This window comes from Chelonoidis abingdonii, chromosome 16 (assembly GCF_003597395.2).
Source record: "Chelonoidis abingdonii isolate Lonesome George chromosome 16, CheloAbing_2.0, whole genome shotgun sequence".
NCBI classification, from domain to species: domain Eukaryota; kingdom Metazoa; phylum Chordata; order Testudines; family Testudinidae; genus Chelonoidis; species Chelonoidis abingdonii.
This window is the reverse complement of record NC_133784.1, coordinates 5305755-5326334: the sequence shown is the minus strand read 5'-3', so window position 1 is coordinate 5326334 and position 20580 is coordinate 5305755. Positions and strand designations below refer to the sequence as shown.

At 56.3% G+C, this 20580-nt stretch overlaps 1 long non-coding RNA gene across 1 annotated transcript; it reads left to right on the top strand.

The window, feature by feature from the left end:
* The first annotated feature begins 13548 nt into the window (after positions 1-13548).
* Positions 13549-19136, top strand: LOC116833968 (uncharacterized). Its single transcript, XR_004375833.2, has 3 exons — positions 13549-13589; positions 17984-18148; positions 18858-19136. It is a non-coding gene; the product is annotated as an uncharacterized LOC116833968 (long non-coding RNA).
* The last annotated feature ends 1444 nt before the right edge of the window (positions 19137-20580 follow it).

The window sequence follows — 20580 nt, the reverse complement described above, 5'->3', positions numbered from 1 at the left end:
AGAGCAAAGGGTGTTTCTCACTGTGGATGTCTGCAGATTTCAGATGCAGGGAAAAGAGCTGGAATGAACGATCCACCTGTGTCCATGGCACTCCAGAACAGCCTGGAAAGCTGGCTCGCTGCTGGCTCCTGGAGCGGGACAGGGGCCAGCCCCAGAACGCGGACCGAGCTCGCCTTCCTTTTCCACAGCACCATGCCCGGGTCTCTCGGGGCCCAGGGTGGGATCTGCAGTGTGATTGAATCCTGTACTCCCATCCGGTGGGCAGAGAGTGGCCCCGCTGGTGTCTGAGAGGCAATTTGGCAGCTAACTCCAGAGAAGGGGTATGGCCAGTGGAGGATCTGTCCTGGGATCTCCCATTCCAATGGAGGTGTCTGGGGGCGACAGGAGTTTTTCAAGTGCTGAGAGGTGGTGGACGGTTTGACCTGGGTCTATACAACAGCATGTGCCAGCACATGGGGAGTGGCGGACTCAGCAACCTGGCCTATCGTTGCCTTGTGCCTCAGATGCCCCACCTGTAAGATGGGAATGACCCATCCTTTCTCACACCTTTGGCTGTCTTGTCCGTATGCACTGGAAGCTCTTTGGGGAAGGGGCTGTCTCTCACTGAGTGTTTGTGAGGCGCCTGGCACAGGGAGGCCTAGATCCCAGCCTGCTTAGACTTACTGACACATGAGCACCTCATTTTTCCCACTGTCGTCTGTCCGGAGTGAGATCTTTGACTCCAGTGTGAGTCGTCTCTGGGATGGCCACATCCTTGTCAACTGTCCTGCAATAGGTCATTCTCTAACCTCCACACCTTCTCTTCCCTCCAGGTGGAATCAAATCTCAGCAGTACCTTGCCGCCATCTCTAATTACTGAGTCTGGAGTCTGCTGCCCTGTGCAGCACAATGCTTCCACATTGGTTACATTCGCTCGCCAAGGAATTCCCAAGATTCCTCTTAACCAACGCTGGGGGAACATGTTCAGTGTCCTGTTGTGACCTTCACCATCTGCCGCGTTTCTGTGGCGTACGCTACTGTTGGGAGGGCAATCACGCTTTATGATCTCATTCGAGGGCATTAGTTGTATCTTCTCACTCTTCCAGATGGTTGACAAACAGGAAAATGATCCTCTGGCTTTGCCAGTTCTTGCCTTCACCTCCTCAGTGAGCTGCTGTTAGCAGCTATTGTACTTCCAAGATAGACAAAGTCATCTACTCTGTCCTGCGCCTCTCCATCCATTGCCCATCTGCCAGTGTTGACAGCATTCTCTCCTGTCTCCATGATCTGCATTGGCCACTTCTGCTTTTATGCTCCTGAAGAGCCTTTTCCTTCCATCCAAGCTGGTGTCTAGGAGGACCATGTCATCTGCAAAATCTAATCTCGCACCTTAACTCTTGCCCAAAAAATACCTTGTCCTCAGCAGCAGCTCTTTTCCTCCGATGACCACGCTGAAGAGACGTGAGGACAGTCCACAACCTTGCCGTACGCCCGTAGCAATCTGGTACCATTCCCTGTCTCCACGCGCTGGCCTGATGCAGCCACGCCGTCATGCAAAGCATTTATCAGAGGAACAATCTGCTGGAATGCTGTAGCGTATCGGATCTTCCCGAGGGCTTCTCGGTGGACACTAGCCAACGCTTTTGTAAAACCCAGGCACTTAAAAACCATTTTCTGCTGGTATTCTGAGTGTGGCTGGGCTTTCTGGGCACTGCTGAAATACACAATCTAACAGTCAGAGTGATCGGAACGGGCCAGGAGGATGTGTCTGGGCCACACTTGTAGCTCTGTGACTGGTCGCTTGGCCAGGTACCCCGCCCTTTTGCTGTCCGGGGGTCTGGTTCTGTGGCCAAGTGGAGATAAATGGGCCTAAGCAGAATGCTCTTGCTGGCTCCTCTGAGGTTTCGCGGCCTGCCTCTGCAGCGCGCTGCTTCGGTTGTTGGGACGGGGGCCAGCAGAGCCTGGGCCTCCTGGAGAACACGCAGGGTTAAGAGATTAGGCGCATCTTACATTTTAAGGGCAACAAAAGGGCCATGGGGTTAATGGCGTCAATAGGATAAAGCCGAGGCAGCCTGGTCCGTGTGCAGGGCTGGAGGGAGCAGCTGAATCGGCCTCTCTGGTCCTGTACAAGGGCTGGCGTTCTGCTGAGCCTTCCTGTCACGCTCACTTCAACCGCCAGACCTTGGACTGGCCCAGAGCCCAGTGGGGACCCGGCCCAGCAATCAAACCAGTTCCAGCCAGGGCTCAATTGAAATAGCCTGTAAGCACCTTGTCTCTGACTTGTCCCTCACGTTTGTCCTCTCGCAGGCTGTGCTTGGATTACAGGCGCCTTCAGGATTCCAAGCTGCCCCCTGCCATGCTGCTGGGTTTTCGTGCTTCCCCTCCGACTCACACAATGCCTGACTTCCTCAAAGCAGGGTGAAATCAGCACACAGGGTGACGGGCCCCTGCAAGGAGATGGGTCCAGCTCCCCCTGGGACTGATCAGCAGCCTCCCAGCTGAGGCTGTGGGACCAAGACAAAGGCGATTGACTTATAAAGGTCCACGAGAGCTCAGGAGAGCTAGAGACGTGCATGGTGCAGGAAGGCTCCCGCAGGGATCCTTGGACGGGGCAAAGACCTGGGAGGGCTGAGTGGTGGGGGAGCCTTGGGAACCGGAGCCTGTGATGGGCAGAGGTGCTCCTGTACTGTGCTATTTTGCTGAAGTTTTCAGTTTAACCAGTGGATTAAAGGCCCGGGTGGCATTGCATGTCTGGCTGGCTCCGGCGGTCCCATTTCTTGCTACGGTACAGTCAACTGGCCCATGTGTTCTCCTGTAGTCACTGCCCGCTTGGCATCAGCGGGTAGCTCCAGAATGGCTGTGTGTGTCTCCCCGTCCATCCATCTGTCCAGCCTACACTAGGACACAGCAGGCTAGTTTCTCTCCACCTGTGAGGTCTGAGTTTGCTACTGCTCAGTGCTATCTAGAGTGATTCTACTGCCGCTCCCTTTGCCACTCTGATCTGCGCAGCCGAAACCTTCCCCTCTCTCCTGCCAGCCCACCCAAGGGCTGCTCAGGGCATCCATCGTCCCCTCCCCCCCGCTCCCACTGGGCTGGAGAAGAATCTCCAGGAAGATCACTCGCGCTGGCAAGTCTCCATATCCCGGCTTCTCGGCCTCAGAAGGGAAGTGATGGATCAGACACCACGGGGATGGGCACAACATGAATATCTGGAGTGATTCTCCTGACTCTCCCGTTGCTGGTGCTCCTCGCACCCAGGTGGGCTTTGGTCACTGTGGAGTCACCCACCACGTTCCTCAGGGTGCATGCTGACCCTGGACATCCTGTTCTCCAGAGCTAAGCTTTGAGCCAGGCTCCTGCTGATGGGTTCAACCAGGCCCCAGCGGGTGTAGGATTCGGGGGAGATTCTGCATCTATCTGCAAAATCTGGACTAAGCGCAGCTGTCCCTAGAAAGCTGTTAGCCTGGCAGGCTGGGCTGAATGAAGGGATTGGCGATGTTCCTCCTGACCCTGTGGTGACCTTTCGGCCGCTGTAGCCAGAGGATGGAGCCTTCCAGCGCGTGGGCAGAGAGCTCCTCCATTGTAGGCTGTTCTCTTTCCTCGGGGATTTCGCTCTGATGGGGGGCAAAATTCCTGTCCAGCGCGCACCCCGTTCACATCCCTGGTATGCTCCAGTGCCCTGCCAATAGGGGCCGTTTCTGCAGCAGGTTGGCCGGGCAGCGTGGTAGCTTGGCCGGGTGGCTAAAGCACTTGATCTGAATTCTATTCCTGCCGCCGCCCTGTGGCCTTCCCCTGCATGACTCAGTTTCCCCAGCAGTAGAATGGTGATGGTATTTCCTTTGTCTGTTTACATGGCAAGCTGTTTGGGGCAGGAGCTGCTTCTGTATTCATACAGCACCTTGCACAATGGGGCTCTGATTTTAGTCAGGCCAGCTAGATACCGCTGGACCTCATCGAGTGGCGCTTTGCCAGCGTGCTATGCTCATGCTGACGTCTCGCTGGGTCCCCCTGCTCCCCTCAAGCTGTGTTTGATTGGGATGATCCAGGCTGGGATTTCCCAAGCAGACCCGTGAAGTCAGGCAGCCAGGGCCCGGAGGGGTGGCTAGTTAAGTAACCCTGTGACAGGTGCCGGCCCGACAGTGCTGTTGACTGGAGTTCTCTGTTTAGACCCAGCCCAAGGTTCCCCCACGCCCTGTTACCTGCATGTTTCCCCCTGCCCTGGAGTGACCCTCTCTGGGCACAAGAGGGGCTCCGAGTCTGACTCGCATTAGGATGCTTTTCTCCCAGGAAATGGACTGGGGCTGCTCGGCTCAGCCCCTCAGAACTCCCTGGGCTTCTGCCTGTGACCCAGGCTCGGATAGGACAGGGTGAGGGATGCCATCGCTTGGGATCCCCACAGGTTTGGGGTGTTGTCACTATGAGTCTGGTGTTGGGCAGAGAGAGACGCCAGCTGGTGGGGGGCCGCGCGGAGACAGCCCGGTGGCTGAGCAGACCCTGGGGCTGCAATGCTGCCTTCTCTGGCCTGGCGTTTGGTGCTCACAATGGGCCTGAGAGCGCAGGCGAGTGCAGAGTGTTAGCCTTCGTGCCTGAAGGGGCTCTGCTGGGGGTGTTGCCCAAGCCCTGGGCATGCTGCCCTGTCAGCCACGAGATGTCCAAGCTGATGAGCTGCCCTGTCAGCCATGAGACGCCCAAGGTGACGAGCTGCCCTGGCTAACTGCGCAGTTAAACACGCACTGCTATGAGACCAGGCTGCGTGTGGTGTGTTGCCTCCATGAGGGGGATTAAAATGGCTTATTCTGGTTCTTAGGCTGAGTCCCCAGGAGAGACTCTCTTCTCCCCACTCTGTTTAGGAAGCTCTGGGAAAACAGATGAAATGGCGAGAGATTGAGAATGGGTTTCAGGGAACCCAGCGGAGATGGAACCTGCTCAGACGCCCAGACATACTGGTATGTAGACCCCCATGGACAAACACAGGCGCGTGTGCACACAGAGTGGCATCAATGCACATACATTGCACGTACTATGCACGTGCCACTCAGCCACACATGCACACAGCTGAGCGGGCATACGCAGCCCAGACACACACAGCCGCATCAGCCGCCCAGTGCTAGGCACAGGCCTGCTCGTGTACTTGCACGAACGGTACAGAGCGAACGCCAGGGCTGCTGACTGGAAAAACAGCTGTCGCCCCCGTCAGGTGGTGAACACCCTGGGAGCCTCAATTAGCCGCTTCGGAAGCAAATCACAGAGGGGCATGTGGCTTGAGTTCCCAGCTAAGGGAAGCAGCAAGGGGAGGCGGCACTGGGCACGTGCAGCAGGCCGAGGGGATGTGGGCCACTCAGTGCTGATCCTCGAGGCCCAACGCTCCAAGGAGCTGGGTGCCCAGCTTCGCTCACTGGAGAATCTGGCCTGTAGCGATGGGTTATTCCCTTCAGCTCCTCTCGCAAAGCCTGGAGCAGCCAGCAGAGGACAATCCAACAGGTGCCTGCACCCAGGAATATACCTGCCAAAGGAGCCGCCTGGCTGACAGCCCTGAGTCCTTGAGGTCAAAACCTGCTCCTCCCCATCAGCCAGGGGAAAGCCAGCACCTGATAGCAGGACTCCAGCTGGGTGACCCTTGACTTGGTTGTAGCAGCTGCCTAGTCCCCGCTAGCTGACTGTGAGTCTCTGTCCTGCTAGTGGCCTGTCCATGGGAGAGGAAAAGAATCTACTACAGCTGCTAGCCAAGGGAACTACTCCATTAGCTGATGTGGCAGAGACGGCTGCTTTAGCATTGGTGGTTACAGGGTCAGATCCGAGCGGTGGGGTCGTTACAGCTGCATTTCTCATAGCCGGACGTAATGGCCATGTAGTCTGACCTCCCACCTAACGCAGGCAGGCGACCCCCCACCTTTCCTGCAGCGAGCCCAAGTAACTTCTGCGGCCTGCACTTCTCCTTCCGCCTCCTCTGCATGCTGTTATGGGGGCTATAAACCCCACACAGGCTAATCAGGGGCTAACAGGAACCTGAGCCCTGTTGGGGTCCGGCTGGCACCTGGATCATGCATCACTGGGCCTCGCACCCAGCAGAGGAGGAGCTGGGCCTTTGTAAAGGAAGGAAGGAGCTCAGGGCAGTGGGAAGGAAGGCCAGGGAGGTAGCTGGGAGGTTCCTCTTTGGAGCTGGTGGCCCAGAGACACCAAGGGGCCCTGAAGCTTGGAACCAGAATGAGAGAGGAGGAAGCTGGAGGCCGCGGAGGCAGGAAGAGCAGAGCTGAAGGGTGACGTTTGGCGGATGGCGGAGAGGAGCTGCAGGAAGGGACAGGCTCCCAGGGGGCCCCAGTGAGCAGCCTGGAGGAAGGAGGGTGGAGGACCTGGGAAGCCCAGAAAGCTGAGGGTGCCAGGGAACAGGCTGCTCGAGGCAGGGAAAACCCTCAGCATAGACGGTCAAAGAGTGAAGACTACCAGAGATGGTGATTTTCCCGGCAGTGGGACCGGAAGCAGGTTCCGTCTGGAGCAGTAGCCAGACAGCCAGTGACTCAGCCTGCGAGGGTTCAGTAAGGTGCAGGGAGCTGAATTGGGACGAGACGCCCTGGAGCTGAGATTTCGTCGAGTGCCCAACATCCTGGGGACGAGCTGTACGTCTGGGTAACGCCGGGGCACAGTGGCTGGAGAGACTGGAACGCTGGGTATTGTTTTATGTGAACGTGGGGCTGCAGATCCCCGAAAGGAGTGTGGGGCTAAATCCTGCCCTGGCCGGAGTGACTGGTGCCGGGGGGCACCGGGGAACACAGAGCTGCTACACCGTGGCTAGTCACGCGGGGGCACTCCGCAGTCAGTCCACCCTGCGACGCTTTGTTAAAGGCTAGTGGGGCATCCGCCCAGCTGGCTGCTGGTGTTAACATGCTGGTGTCCTCTGCCCTCCTGCAGCGCCTCTGCTACCCCATCCCCTTGACTGGCCACTGGCCCTCAGGAGGGGAGGACACAGCTTGTAGGGAGCAGGGGGCATGCGGGTCGTGGGTGATTGCTGGAGATGGCTGCCCTGGGCAGCTCCTGTGCCCTGCTGGAGCAGGGGCTAGCTCTGTAATCTAGGTTTAATATTCTGCAAGGTGGACAGGGGCTTGATTATAGGTGACCTATCCCTCCCCCCCAGCCCCCTGAAAACCCTACATAACTACAGCTAGGGTTAAAAGCAGTGTGGCATCTGGGATGTGTGATGTTAATGGCCCCACGGTAACTGTGGCTCTCGTGCGCACGACACAGGCAAAGCGTTCCATGTGTCCCTCTTGGGGGGGGTTGATAATAGACCCCATGTGGTTCAGAGGTGACAGCATGTGGGGGTGAGTCACAGGAGGGAAAATCCCTCGAGAAGTGACTCCTTACAGGGTCCTGGGTAGTTCATTCCAACTGCTGCACGAGCACTGAGCCCCAAAGTCCTCTTTGATCAACGCCTCCATCTCCTTTAGTGTTTTCCACAGTGCCTGTCGCTGGGATAGTGAAACCCGGTAATAATCCCATGGCCCTATCCATGAAGTGATGGCGTTTGCCCCTGTGTCCTTGGCCAAAGGCTTGACCTTTCCTCCGCTTTGTCAGGTCCTCGTTATCAGGTTCACACTTGAAAGACAAGTCTGAGACCGCGGGGCTATCGGTGCCTGGTCTGAGTTCTGGGCTTCCCTGGGACGGAGAGTGTCCTTGCTAGAGATCCAGGAAGCTTGGACCAGGCTGGCTCTAGCCTGGCCACTCCACATTCTTTCCATTTCAATTGAATTTAATGCCAGCGAAAACTGCTGTCTTGTCAATGCTGGAGACTGAAAATCATCCTCTGTTTTATCCTTGGCACAGGTACAGCAGGGGGCATCTGCATTCATGTCTAGCCACCCCCATCGACATGCCACAGCCCTGACCTGAAAGCACCAACCCCAGGATTCTGGCTCTACGCTCCTGTCTTCTCTGGTCCCTTTGCTGCATTTCCAATCGATCAGGGAGAGCTCCCAGCCTATCCATCTTCTCCAGGGAGGCTGCTTGGACAGGGAATCGTTCCCGGAGCTGGAGCGCATGGAACTGCAGAAGGGAGGTTATCGGTGTCTAAAGACAGAAGTTTGCAGCTCTGTCACCACCAGTGGTGATTAGCAAAGCAGAGCCTGGTGTCCCGCGCGGGGGAGACAGATAAAGATGCTGATGGACAGGAAGGAAAATAGGGAGGGGAGAAGGAAGGAGTGCAGTTAGCCATGGGGCCCAGGAGCAGGGCTGTCAGGAATTCACCCGTCAGCAAGGACTGGGATCCCTGGAGAATGAAGCAAGCTGAACATGCCCAGGTCCAAGGGCTGGGCTATTTTGTCCAACCCACATGAGCCGCTGATTAGAACTGAGCCTTTTTCTTCCATTCTTGTTTGTGGAACAGCCTCGGATTCTGGCCAGTTGGTTTGGCACGTGCAAGGTCATTGTGGCTTCTGCAGCTGATTCCTGGCTGCAGAGCTGCTTCCAGCCTAGCCTCTTGGTGACCTTGACAGCTGGGCAGAGGACTACCATGAGTTCCAAGCACTGTTGTCAAGCTCCACCTCTCTGTGGTGCAGGATTGGTTACCTGCATCACGTGATACCTGCTTACGCTCTCTGGCTGGGTGGCCTGCATCTTTATAAAGGATTTTCTCCTGTTGATTAAACACATCAGCTGTGTTTGGGTGCAGCCGGGGTTTCTTCTGACTTCCAGCCAACGGTGAGTCTGTGGGTAAGGAGCTGGTGTGGCTGGCTGAGAACCCTGCTTGCTCATCCCCAGCGTGGGACTCGGCCAGCCTGCCCTTGCTTGTCTCCCTGGCATACAGAACACTCTTCATAGGGTTATTCCTGGCAGGCTGGGCTCGCGGGGTTGCTGACTCCTGCAATGTTACTGCAGATCTGGTGATATTCGGTGCTTTTTATAAAGTCCCAGCTCCAGGATTCACGTGGCCAGGTGGGAATCTCAGCTTTTATTTAAGTTTCTAGCTGTTGCGGGATCGAACTTCTGCCCTGTGTTGGATCCTGCTTCTCCTTTGGTTCCCCTCCTTCTTCAGCCCAACCAACCACTGCTGCGGGTGCTTCTGGGGTTTGGTTCATTAGCCTGAAATAACAGTTAAACTCAAAGTCAGAATCTCCCAGTCTTCGACACCAGGCTCGCCAGACCATTGTGCCTTTCCCGGGCCCCTCTGGGAGATTCTGCTTGTGTCCCTTGCTGTAGCAGCTCCAGCCAGACTTTTCCCTCTGGCTGGTAGGGAGAACTTCTTCCTCGGGCCTTTCTGCCCTGAGCCCCCAAGCCGGGCCCCACCCCCAGGAGGCAGATGACTGGGCACAGGTGGGACGGAGCCCCAGTCTCCTGAAAGGGTCAGCTCAGCGTTGTGGAGGCGAGCTTGAAAGACAAGTGCCCCAGGAGACGTAACTGAGCTGAACCCCCAAAACTCTGCCGACGAAGCCTGCAGATGGTTGGGGGGCCTGGCTCCTGGGCTGGAAGAGGGCAAACCCAGCACTGCCTTCAGTGATGCCACGCTGGCCCCTAGAATTTCTGGCTGATGCTTTTTTTCTCACAGCCATGGGGCCTGGCTTGCGTCTGGGTCTGCAGAGACCAACTGGGCTGTGCTAGCTTCAGTCCCTGGGCGCTGAGCTCAAGGCCTCACTGGAGCCCGGCGAGGCACAAGCCAGAGGCAGCGTGGGGAGTGACTGTCTTGGCGGATGGGGAGGAGAGGGCACATCATTGCTGCGGGTGAGTGTTTGGGGCCCTTGTGGAAGCCTTCAGGAGGGGCGTGGAGGGTTAGGGTTGGGGCTGGCGAGCTGGCCTGGGGAGGCATTTCCATGCATGAGTAGGGACCAGCATGGGGGCAGAGTGGCAGGGGCAGCGAGATTGGCATTCTGGGTGGGTACAGATGGGAATGCTGCCATGCTCCACCCCAGAGGTGGCTGCCTTTAAGCAATGGCTGTGTACCTTTATCCCACAGTGATGTTTGAAAGATGCTTAATCCCCAGGCTGCGCCCCGGGGACACGCCTGCTGGAGTCAGTCGCCACACTCGGCCTTCTAGCAATCCGGGCTGTGCGGTGGGGCCCGGGCGCAGAGAGACGCTGTGATGCTGGAACTGAGCCAGCCCATGTAAGGGGACCCCGTGTGGTGAGATGAATGAGCAGGGAGCGGGGGCTGCCTGGCTAGCTGCGTCCCCTCGGTGCTTCCCAGCTCCTCCCTGCGTGCTATCTGTGCTGCCTGGATCCCTTGCACCGAGCCCTCTCCTCTCCCTTGCACTCCTGCATCGCCCTGGGCTGGCAGCCCCTCGTCCCTTCTCCCTCACTTTGCCACACACGGGGGCCTCCACCTAGATCAGGGTCAGGAGAAGGACCCTGCGGCCTCAGCGTCTGTGCCTCTGGCGCGTGACCCATCCACTGGCCTGGGCAGGGGGCAGTGTGGGTGGGGAGTGAGGGCAGGCGTCCAGGCAGACTGGAATGGGGGATTCAGGTGGCTGTACTCACGGATCTCGCGTCAGCGCCAGGGGTGCAGTGTAGCTTACCAGATCAGGCACTGGCCTGTGACTCAGGAGACCTGGCTGTGCCACGTGAGTGTGGGTGTCACCTCGCTGTGCCGTACCAGCGCTTTCAGCTGCAGTGGAGATAGGCTCAGGCGTTCTGGCCCTGAGACTCTTGGCTGCTTGCAGGGGGGAAGGGGCCGGGCAAACAGCCATCCCCACACGGGCCTTGGAGGAGAAGCCCGGGTCATTGCTGGACCCCCCAGCCCTGGTCATTGCTCCCTCACTCCAACCCCATTGGCTGATCCTGTCAGCAGGGCCCATCCCACGAGAAGGAAGCAGCAGGGAAGTGAAAGCTGTGGAGGCAGCAGTGCTTGGAGCAGCACCCTGGGTCTGCCTGGTCCCAGCGGGAGGATTGGGGTGCTGGGGAGGAAGCTGAGGGAGAAGGGTCTGTGGGTCTGAGCCTCGGCTGCTGCAGTTTCTGTTCTAGGCTCCAGTGCCGATCATTGTCAGGTTACCGGTCCAAGCCCCCCTCTCAAGCCCATCACCGTAGTTGTGCCGTGCCTCTGTTTCTCAATCCACAAACAAAAATGTTGTGCTGACACACCTGCAGCTGGTTACCCACGTCTGCGTTCCTAGCTTGGTCTGGTACTTACCTGCAGCCCGGGGGCTCCCGTGCTCAAGGCTGGGGGCTCTGGGGTCCCTGGGGGCAGAACGGCTGCCTCTCACTGGCATTGTGAGGCTGCTCAAGGGATGGGCTGAACCGATGGGCAGCACACGTAGCATGAAGAGGAGGGCACACTGCAAGTGGAGGTCAACCTGCATGACTTCCCGCGGCAGGGGAGCGTGAAAGCCGGTGTCACGAAGGGATGATTTCACAAGGGCTAGGAGCCTGTGTAATTACACGGGCAAAGCTTTTGGGGCCCAGGTCAGTACAGTCGAGATCTCATGGGAGGGAGGTGAATCTTGCATGCTCCCCCCACCCATGGGCAGCTGGGCGAGAGGCTACCAGCATGGCACTGGGCTGAGGTGGGCTGGAGGGGTCTCCCCTTCTCTCGATCCCTCCCTATTTTCCGCTCTACCCCCATCCTCCGCTGTGGCACCTGCCATCTTGTTATCCTGGCCGTGGGCGAGCTGTTGTGTGGTCCTTGTTCTCTGCCGCGCTGAGCTGTGCTGGATGGCCAGGGCAGGCCTTTTCCCTGGGGGTGGGAGCAGCCCAAGGACTCGAGTGGGAGCCCATCTGCCCAGCTGTTTCGCCTTCTCTGCGGCTCAGCTCTGCTCCAGGCCCGGGGCTCCTAATTGGCGTCTGGGAAATTAATTTGCGGTTTCTCTTCCTTGCTCCTCTTCAACACCTGGGATGCCAAGGCTGGGCAGGAGATTTATAAGCACAGCGGCCCCAGAGGGCTGCAAGCCTCCCGCAGAGATCAGGTCACCAGGGCGCTGCTCATCTCTGCTTCTGCCTTGGTCCTCCTCCTGCTCCAGATTCACAGCTCGGCTCTTGGTGGGGGCGGTGGGGGCAGAGAGACGGGCTGCCCATGGCAGGGACGGACACTGCTGGGGGGCTCTCTAGGGTGGCCAGAAATGCAGGTGGGGTCCCTGTTAGATGCTGGAGGATGTTGCTGTCTGGTCCCTGGGGTGTGTGGGGGGGTGGGTACCGGGGGGCGTGGGCAGGACGGCCTGGCGCCCGATGGGGAGGGGTGGCGGAGGGGCAGTGTGTGTGGAGGGGGTATGTCTGGGCGTGGGTGGGGGGCGAGGAGTGGACGCCTCCCCGGGGGCCAGCGAGGGAGCCAGCCCTGCTGGAGTTTCCATTAACAGTGGCTCGGGGAGGCTAACAGGCCCCTCGGCCCATGGCCCCTCTGTTTGAAGGTGGAGGTCTTGTTTACACAGAGCTAATGACCACTGCAGGCCGCTTGACGAGGGAGGGGGAGGGGAGGCTGGGCTGGGCTGGGCTGGGCTGGGAAGGGGGGGACTGCAGAAGGTGGGGGGCTGTGGAAGGTTAGGCTGGGGGGTGTTGTGGAAGATACGGGGATGTGGAGGGTGGGGGGCTGTAAGGTGGGGGCCTCTGGAGGGGGAGCTGGCTTTAAAGTGGGAGAGGATGCTGTGGAGGGGATGAGGCTATTGGGGGGATGGGGATGTGAAAGGTGGGTGACTCTGAGGTGGGAGGGATGCTGAGGGTAGGGGGCTATGGGAGGGGGTGGGGGCTCTGAGGTGGGGGGATGCTGAAGGTAGGGGGCTATGGGAGGGAGTAGGGGCTCTGAGGCAGGGGCTGTGGAGGGGGTGGGCTATGGGAGGAAGTGGGGAAATGAAGGGTAGGGGCTATGGGAGGGGATGGGGCTCTGAGGCAGGGGCTGTGGAGAGGGGGTGGGCTATGGGAGGAAGTGGGGAAATGAAGGGTAGGAGTTATGGGAGGAGGTGAAGGGGAGAACTGAGGTGGGGGTGCTATGGAAGGTGGGGGGCGCTATGGAAGATGAGGGCTGTGGGAGGAGGTGGAGAAGTGAAGGGTAGTGGCTATGGGAGAGAGTGGGGGCTCTGAGGCAGGGGCTGTGGAGAGTTGGGGGGCTGCAGAGGGCAGGCTCTCAGGAGAGGGGGCACTGAGGCAGGAGAAGGCTGAGGATGGGCCCTGTGAAGAGCGGCCAACTCTGGCATGAGGCCTGGTGGGTCTGGTGGGCGGAAGGAAGGCGGCTCTGGGGTGAGGCATGGGGGGTGGGTCTAGCAGGTGGGTGGAAGGCGGCTCTGAGGTGAGACTTGGGGGGTTCGGGTGGGAGAAAGGCGGCTCTGGGGTGAGGCCTGGGGGTTCTGGCAGGTGGGGAGGAAGGCGGCTCTGGGGTGAGGCCTGGTGGGGGGTCTGGTGGGCGGGAGGAAGGCGGCTTTGGGGTGAGGTCTAGGGGGGTCCGGTGGGCGGGCGGGAGGAAGGCGGCTCTGGGGTGAGGCCTTGTGGGGGTCTGGTGGGTGGGAGGAAGGCCGCCCTGGGGGTTTTTAAAGATGTCTTATGCTGGTCAGAAAACGGTATTTCCAGCCTGTGGGAAATGCTGAGAACTGGATATTTGTTTTCGTCCTGAGTCGGGAACAATTTGATTCAGACGCATCGCAACAACTTAGTCGAAGCGTTTCATTGTGACAGTGAAGATAATTGACTCAGACAGAACACAAGGAAAGGTTGGTGGCGTATTTTTTACTTCTCTGAGCCACACCTGTGAACCACTGGAGCTGGGAAGCCACAGTCAAGCTCCATTTGGAATCGGGTTGAAATTTTTATGTCGAATTTTAACTGAAATCAACGTTTCTAAATCTAAATGTTTTGCTGGACCAAAATTGTGTTTCTCCCTGGAAAACTCCCCTGGCGATGATTTTCCTCCCAGCTCTCGTCTCACGAGTCTGGGGTCCTGGAAGCTGACGGTGACCCCTAAAGGGAGCGACTCCCACCTCATCCCATCTCTCCGTGGGCCTTCAGTGCTCCAGAAGCCGTGTGCTCTGAACACGGGGGCACTGGGCAGGGGCCTGTTTAGGCAGCATCACTGGAGAACGGTGAGTTGGGAAGCTGCCGCCCAGCTGCCAGGTTGTTTTTACAGTGGGACCCTCATAGAATCATAGAATCTCAGGGTCAGAAGAGGCCTCAGGAGGTATCTAGTCCTACCCCCTGCTCAAAGCAGGACCAACACCAACTAAATCATCCCAGCCCAGGTCCACCAGCCACAGCTCCCTGGCCTCTTGCTGCAGGACGTCTGGGTGTGATATGCCAATTTGAGCTTCTCCCTGAATGCCCGGGTAGCGGGCAAACCAGGCTGGATAAAATAACAACCCTCAACAGCCCCTCCCCCCCCAAAACACCCCCTGGAACTTGCTGCAAGCCTAGCCCGGCCCCACAATTCCTCTCCCCTTCTCACAGCTCTTTTCCATGCTCGCCTCTGCACCCCACCCAGGTTCCCCGCAGCAGCTGTGACCCAAGAGATCATGTCCTCATCAGATTTCCAGCCCAGCCGCTGACCACCAGGTCTGCAGAAGAATAAGCCTGGCAGCCAGACCTCAGAGCGCTGATCTGAACAAGCCCCCCGCAGCTGGTGCCATTCGTGTGTCACTGGCTCCTCTAATCGTTCCCCTAGTGCCACTCACTCTTGGCCCCATGGTGGCCTGTCCGCGATGGGCAAGGCCTCCACCCTGTGGAGTTCAGGGTTGGGTTGGGAGCTATTCTGCCTCCTCCAGATTGGACTGTGGACTGTGGCCCAGCGGCTGAGCTGGAGAAGGGACATGGGACCCTGTCCTCTCTCTCCCGCCTCCCCAAAGTGAAAACATCTCAGCAGAGTGGATTGAGTTAAATCTAAGTGATTTAAATCACCAATGGAAAGTCTCGATTTAAATCATCCATTTTAATCAACTTTTCCGTTTGTCCTTCCCTTATTTTCTCTAGAAAGGTTGTTCTCTTTTGTAGCCGGCAGAACCGTTAAAACATGTTGATTTGTAACTCAGTAGAGCCTTTACATTAGATTTGGTGCATCTTTTAGCTAAGAAAAGAACTGGATATTTATGGAAGCAATTTATATAGCTTAATATTTTCATATTCTTATTACTCGTACATTTTTAGTACATTAGGAAATGGTGAATGATCTGTTGCTTATTTACTGGATAATTAACTTTTTGCTCATGGTTTGTGTCAAGCTGCATTAGGATGGTAACTGGAATTTAATTAAACACACACAAAGTATTTTGGTTAAACTGCACAAGCTTCAATGTTTTGCATATGTGATCTGGAGTAAGTAAGTTTCTCTGCTGGAGGGTGGGAGGTGTCATAAATATTCATAATTTTGAGAACTGAGCAAATCAGCACTCAGAGAGGGAGCAGCTGTACCCGAGGCACATGAGACCACCCAGGTGGGCTCAGTGGCTGATCCGGATGAGATGCAGGACGGTATCTCCTGGAGTCAGAGGCTGGATCACTGTGATGACTTTGCCAGTATCTAGCACCCAGTAACACAGTCCCTGCATCTCCGAGAGGATCAAGCCCTTAATACAGCACAGGACCTATTGCGCCATACTGAGACAGCTTGACCTCATAAGTTAGACGTTGTTATCCCAATTCTTTTGTTATCTGGTAAAGCCACCTTGAACTCAGAGGTTTTGGTAGAGGCTCATGGATTCGGCAGTGTTACTTTTTAGTTGAGAGATTATAAAATGTTTAGACCTTCACATATTTTGTGTTAAATTCAGATTTTGTTTTTAAACGGGTTTATTTTTTTTAAAAAAAACTTACTATGATTGATAAACAATAGAAAAAAATCTGATTTAAATACAAAAAAAATCCCATTTTTGTTGTTGTTGAAATCATCAATTTTTATTCAGCCTGGTTCTCAGGACCAACTCACAGCTGGAGAGGTGGGAGGGGAGGAAGCAGAAGGAACAGCACTCCCAAAAAAATCACTCTCTCCACTGCTGGAAGGACAAGACTATCTCTACTTAGGATGCACTCCATGCTGGTTCTAATGGTTGCATGGTCCTCAGCTCATGCTAGGCTTGGATGCCTTAGAAACCCCTCCAATTGATGGATCTGGTAGCCTATGCCTTTCTAAAGGGCTCTTTGCCCCAATATTTCCATCCCCTCTCGCTATGCATTAGGCCCCTGCTGGGTGGGGATGTCTCGGTTCATTAGTGCTTGTCTGACGTCATGTGTTGGAGGCTGGGCTGGGCACGGGGCACAGTCAGCTGCTGTCTGAGCACACTCGAGAAACAGCCAGTTTCTTCCTTGGCTTGGTTTAGGGGGTCTCAGTATCCCCCCAAGATTGCTAGGACCTGTGACCCTGGGATGGATGGTATAATTATTGCCCTGGCAAGTGACCATCTCTTCAGACTCTAAGTGGTACCAGTCCCAAGTGTCCAAAAATCATGAGCCTATCTTGCCGCTGCCCCCAAAAATGAGATTTAAAAGAAAATCAGTATATTGTGGGTTCCTTTGAGTTACGTTGCACTTGGGTCACAGGTTCAGGCTTTTCTTCCCAATTTCCTTTTTTTAATGAAAACTGAGAGCCTCCCAAATTCACCTGGCTCCTGGCGCTGGGTCTTTGAGAAAAACACCAAATACCACCAGGATGGGTGATGCTGAATCTCATATTCTCTCCCACTAGCAATGAGGGTAACTGGCAATCTTGCCACAGTTCCCTGGTAATGCAGCTCTTGCAGCTCTATCCAGGTTAATTCTTTTGGCTCAGGAAGCTCATCAGAAGTTAGTGCTAAGGTTTGGGGCCTGGCCGGGCGCGTTTTGCATTTCTTTGTGGTTTGTGCTACACAGAGGGACCCAACTTTTGCAAAGGGATTGCTTTGATCCGCATGCATGAAGCTGCAGCTCCTATACTCCAGCTTGGTGTAGTGACGGCCTCTTCGTGTTCATCGCTCAATCTGGTCCGTGCTGTTTGCTTACCTTCCATTCTGCTTGTGTGCCTTGGGTTACGTTTATAACTGTCTTTGTGATGCTGCTTTCACTGGGGAAGGGTTCCATTTAGCTCCTTGGGTTTTGTAAACTGAGTCTTGAGTTATTGCTCTGCCCATATCTGGGGAAGGTGAGCTGTCGGTCCGGGGTGGGCAGGCCAGCTCCCTATTTCCAGGTGGCATCAAAGGTGCTGAGAGTACCCAGATGACATGCAGGGCTCGTTCCTCCATGTTCCTCAGAGGTGAGACTTGGTCAGTTGGATGTTGGCCAGTTTTGAAGGCAGGAGGGATAGCTCAGTGGTTTGCGCATTGGCCTGCTAAACCCAGGGTTGTGAGTTCAGCCCTTGAGGGGGCCATTTGGGGATCTGGGGCAAAATCAGTACCTTGTCCTGCTAGTGAAGGCAGGGGGCTGGACTCAATGACCTTTCAGGGTCCCTTCTAGTTCTAGGAGATTGGTAGAACTCCATATATTATTTGAAGGACAAACTGAGATGAGAGGTGCTGCTGTGAGCCTGGTGGGGGTCTGTGGTTGTTTAAATGCAAAGGAATATGCTGTTGCTTGCCTCTCCCCTCCAGCAAGCTCCAAAAGCATCGGTCTTGGGCTCTTGTCTCAGCCAGAGTCCACAGCAGCAGCGGTGCAGCTAGTCCATAAACTTCCTCCCCACTCCCCCCAGATACCCTGATTATGATCCTGGTATTAACTGAAGACACAAGCACAGAAAAAATACACAGCTGCCTTCTGGCCCTGCACCAAAGTGAGGGAGAGAGAGAGTTGAGGGTGGGCTAGGTATCCCAATCCTGTCTGAACTCCTTGGCATTACAATGCAAACATCCCTGCATCTTTAAGTGCCTTTCCAGAGTGGGGGGCATCTGACCGCATCGCTAGCAACAAGGGAAGCAAGAAGGCCGTCACTTGAAAGAGAGGGTTTTTCAAAGAGCCGAGCTGGGACGTGCCAGGGGAATGCGGCTGCTAAAGTCATCTTGGGGGCGCCTGGCCTTTGCTTTAGCCGTTGCTTTCTCCTGTGTGCTTTTAAAATGGATTTTAGTGTCTCTGTTCCAGATGTCCAGGCTTGTATTTTTTTTCTTTAAAGCAAAAATGATGTTTGTTTTCTGATGGCAACTCCCTGCCCCGCCAGTTCATCATCCTTCGCCTTCGTGACAGGCTCTGTTTGGGATTGCCCAGGTATTCCTCCTCGGGAGAAGGCGATGCTCTTTCGTTCCACAGCGGATCTGCGGAAAGCTGCAGCAGTTCTAGTCCTGGGGAGGTCCCATGGTGCTTCTCCCTCTCTCCCTCTCGAAAGGTGATTTAGTCTCAGTGGGCGCAGCTGTATTGGCAGCCCTAGAGATGTATGCCCTCTACCTGCACAGCGGGTACAACCTGGCACTGCCAGGTCCCTCTGCACCCATTGTCTCATCATGCTGACAGGAGACAGCTGGGAGGTTGGTCTCTGTGCCCCATTCAGATTTTGGCTTCTCCGCTGAGACTCTTGACCAGAGGCTGAAATTAATCCTGGTTTCTTGGAGACATGAACCAGGAGTTGGGCTGAGATCTGGTCCAACTCATTTCAGACAAGCTGCTGAAAAAGGGGCTGAATCTGAACTGGGGGTCTACAGGCGACAGGCCGGGGGCAGTGTCCTTAAAGGGGGAGATGTCAGCCTCTGACAGAGGAGTCCACTGAAATCTGGGTTTCCTCATCCTGGCCTGTTGCCCCACCAAATGCTGCTGCCAAAATCCATCACCCCGACCCATCACCCCCTGCTCGAGACTCTCCTCTGGCTCCCCAGTTCACTCCCTGTTCTTGTTCTCATGCCACCCAACATGCAGCCCCTGGCCTCCTTTTTTGTGACACCCCCCATGCACCTGACCAGCACCCGTGGCCTGAATGCCCTCTCACCTTCCCGCAGGTGTCCCTGTGTCTTTTTCATGGCACGGCCTGCCCGCTTGAAATCGACTTGCTGGGCCTCTGTCCTCACCTTGCTCCGATCTCACTTGGATGCTTCTTCCCACAGCGTCGCCCGTGGAAAAACGAGCAGCAAAGGAAAATTCTGAACCGCCAAGAGACCCACTTTGCCTAACAGCAGTACCGGTCGGGCATCTTTCTAGCAGCTGGCACCTTCCCCTTCTTGCAGTCTGCTCCATTCTCACCTGTCTGCCCAGCCCACCGTTTAGTTTGCAAGCTGCTTGGCCCAGGGAACCAACTTCGTGTTTCCTCTGAAGCCCTCGGTATGTTCACGGGCCCTATAAAATCATCGTGATGCTGCATCAAAGCAAGCGTTCAGCCAGAGAAACCAGCCGACGCCCATAAAGCAGAGAGCTGAGAGAGAACTGAATTTCCAGTGCCCCAGATCGGTGAGATGCAACAGAGATCCATTCTGTTAGCCCGACTGTGGCACTAGGGGTGCTGTGCTGCAGGGCCCATGGCACAGGGCTCAGCAAGGGGCACTCTCCCTGCAGACTCAGTGCTGGCCCAGTGTCCCAGGGTGCTGCTAACGGGTGCTGTAGCTGCTGGGAGGAGAGTGGGTTTCCCAGTAGAGGGCACTTTCCCCTGGGAGTCGGCCCTGCCCCAATAACCCAGCCAGGTGGTAGGTGCAGCTGCAGGTTACATCTTTTGGAGAAGAGAAGACAAGGTTCTGAGCTAAACCGACTGAAAATATGAGCTGGAAACAAAAGGAGAGAAGCTGCCACATTGGGGGGGGTGTGTGAGAGTCATCCAGAAACCTGCTGGGGTTTTGCAGGGAGGGGAAGGTATATGTGAGACTTTTGCAAAGCAGGCATCTGCGGTCAGAGAGTGCAAACCAGCCATGTAGCAGGGCCACATGGAAGCCGGGGCAGAGGGCTTGTATATGCAGAAGCCTTGGGGTGGGATCACCCCCTTGCTGCGCCGTGCCAAGATGGCATTTGAGGTCCCTCCCATGTCTGCAAACCACTTGGGTCAAGCCTGGCTTGCCCCAAGAGCTGCAGATTCCAGAGTTTCTGCTTCCAAGCCCAGCTGGAACCCAGGAGTCCAAGACAGCAGGAGATAAAGGAGAAGAAAAGAAATCAGCCCGACACTTCTTCGTCTAGTTTGAACCATGGTCTAAGATTCAAACTTGCTCCCAAACTTGCTGTGAGGCCGTCGGTCCATAGAGACACCGGACACCCTGGAGAGGTATGTTCTGCTCCACGCTCCGTTGTCCTTTTCGAGCTGGGCCCCAAGCCGAGTGGCTTGGGAAGTGTTTCTCAGTATGGACCTTCTCCCACGCCTGCCTGGGGGTGGCTGGAGCCCGTGTTCGGCTCTGCCTGCTGCATGGCTGGGCCTAGGCACCAAGTCTGAACAGGACCTTTCCCACGTTCAGCGAGGGAAGAGGGGAGTTAGCTCTGGTGGGTCGGAGAGTGGCCAGCTCAAGAACCAGACAGAACCGCAGGATTCTCCCCGCCTCTCCCCTGCTCCAAGGGGTGCCAACTGCTCCCCGCCTCTCCTCTGCTCCAAGGGGTGCCGCAGGCTCCCCTGGCACTACCACGCACTGTCCTAGGGTACCCACCCTGGCCAGCGCATGCTGGGGGATCCCCTGCTGGGGCATCTGCAGTGGGGAGCAGGGTGTCTGGGTTTGACACGCTGGAGGTCAGGTGTTTCCTCAAACGTCTTCCTTCATGTTGAACCTTTAAACCCTCCCCAAAAGACTGGGAAATGGAATGGGGGGTCACAGTTGGCGTGGGGCAAGGGGGGCGGCTGTGAGTGGCACAAACAGCAGT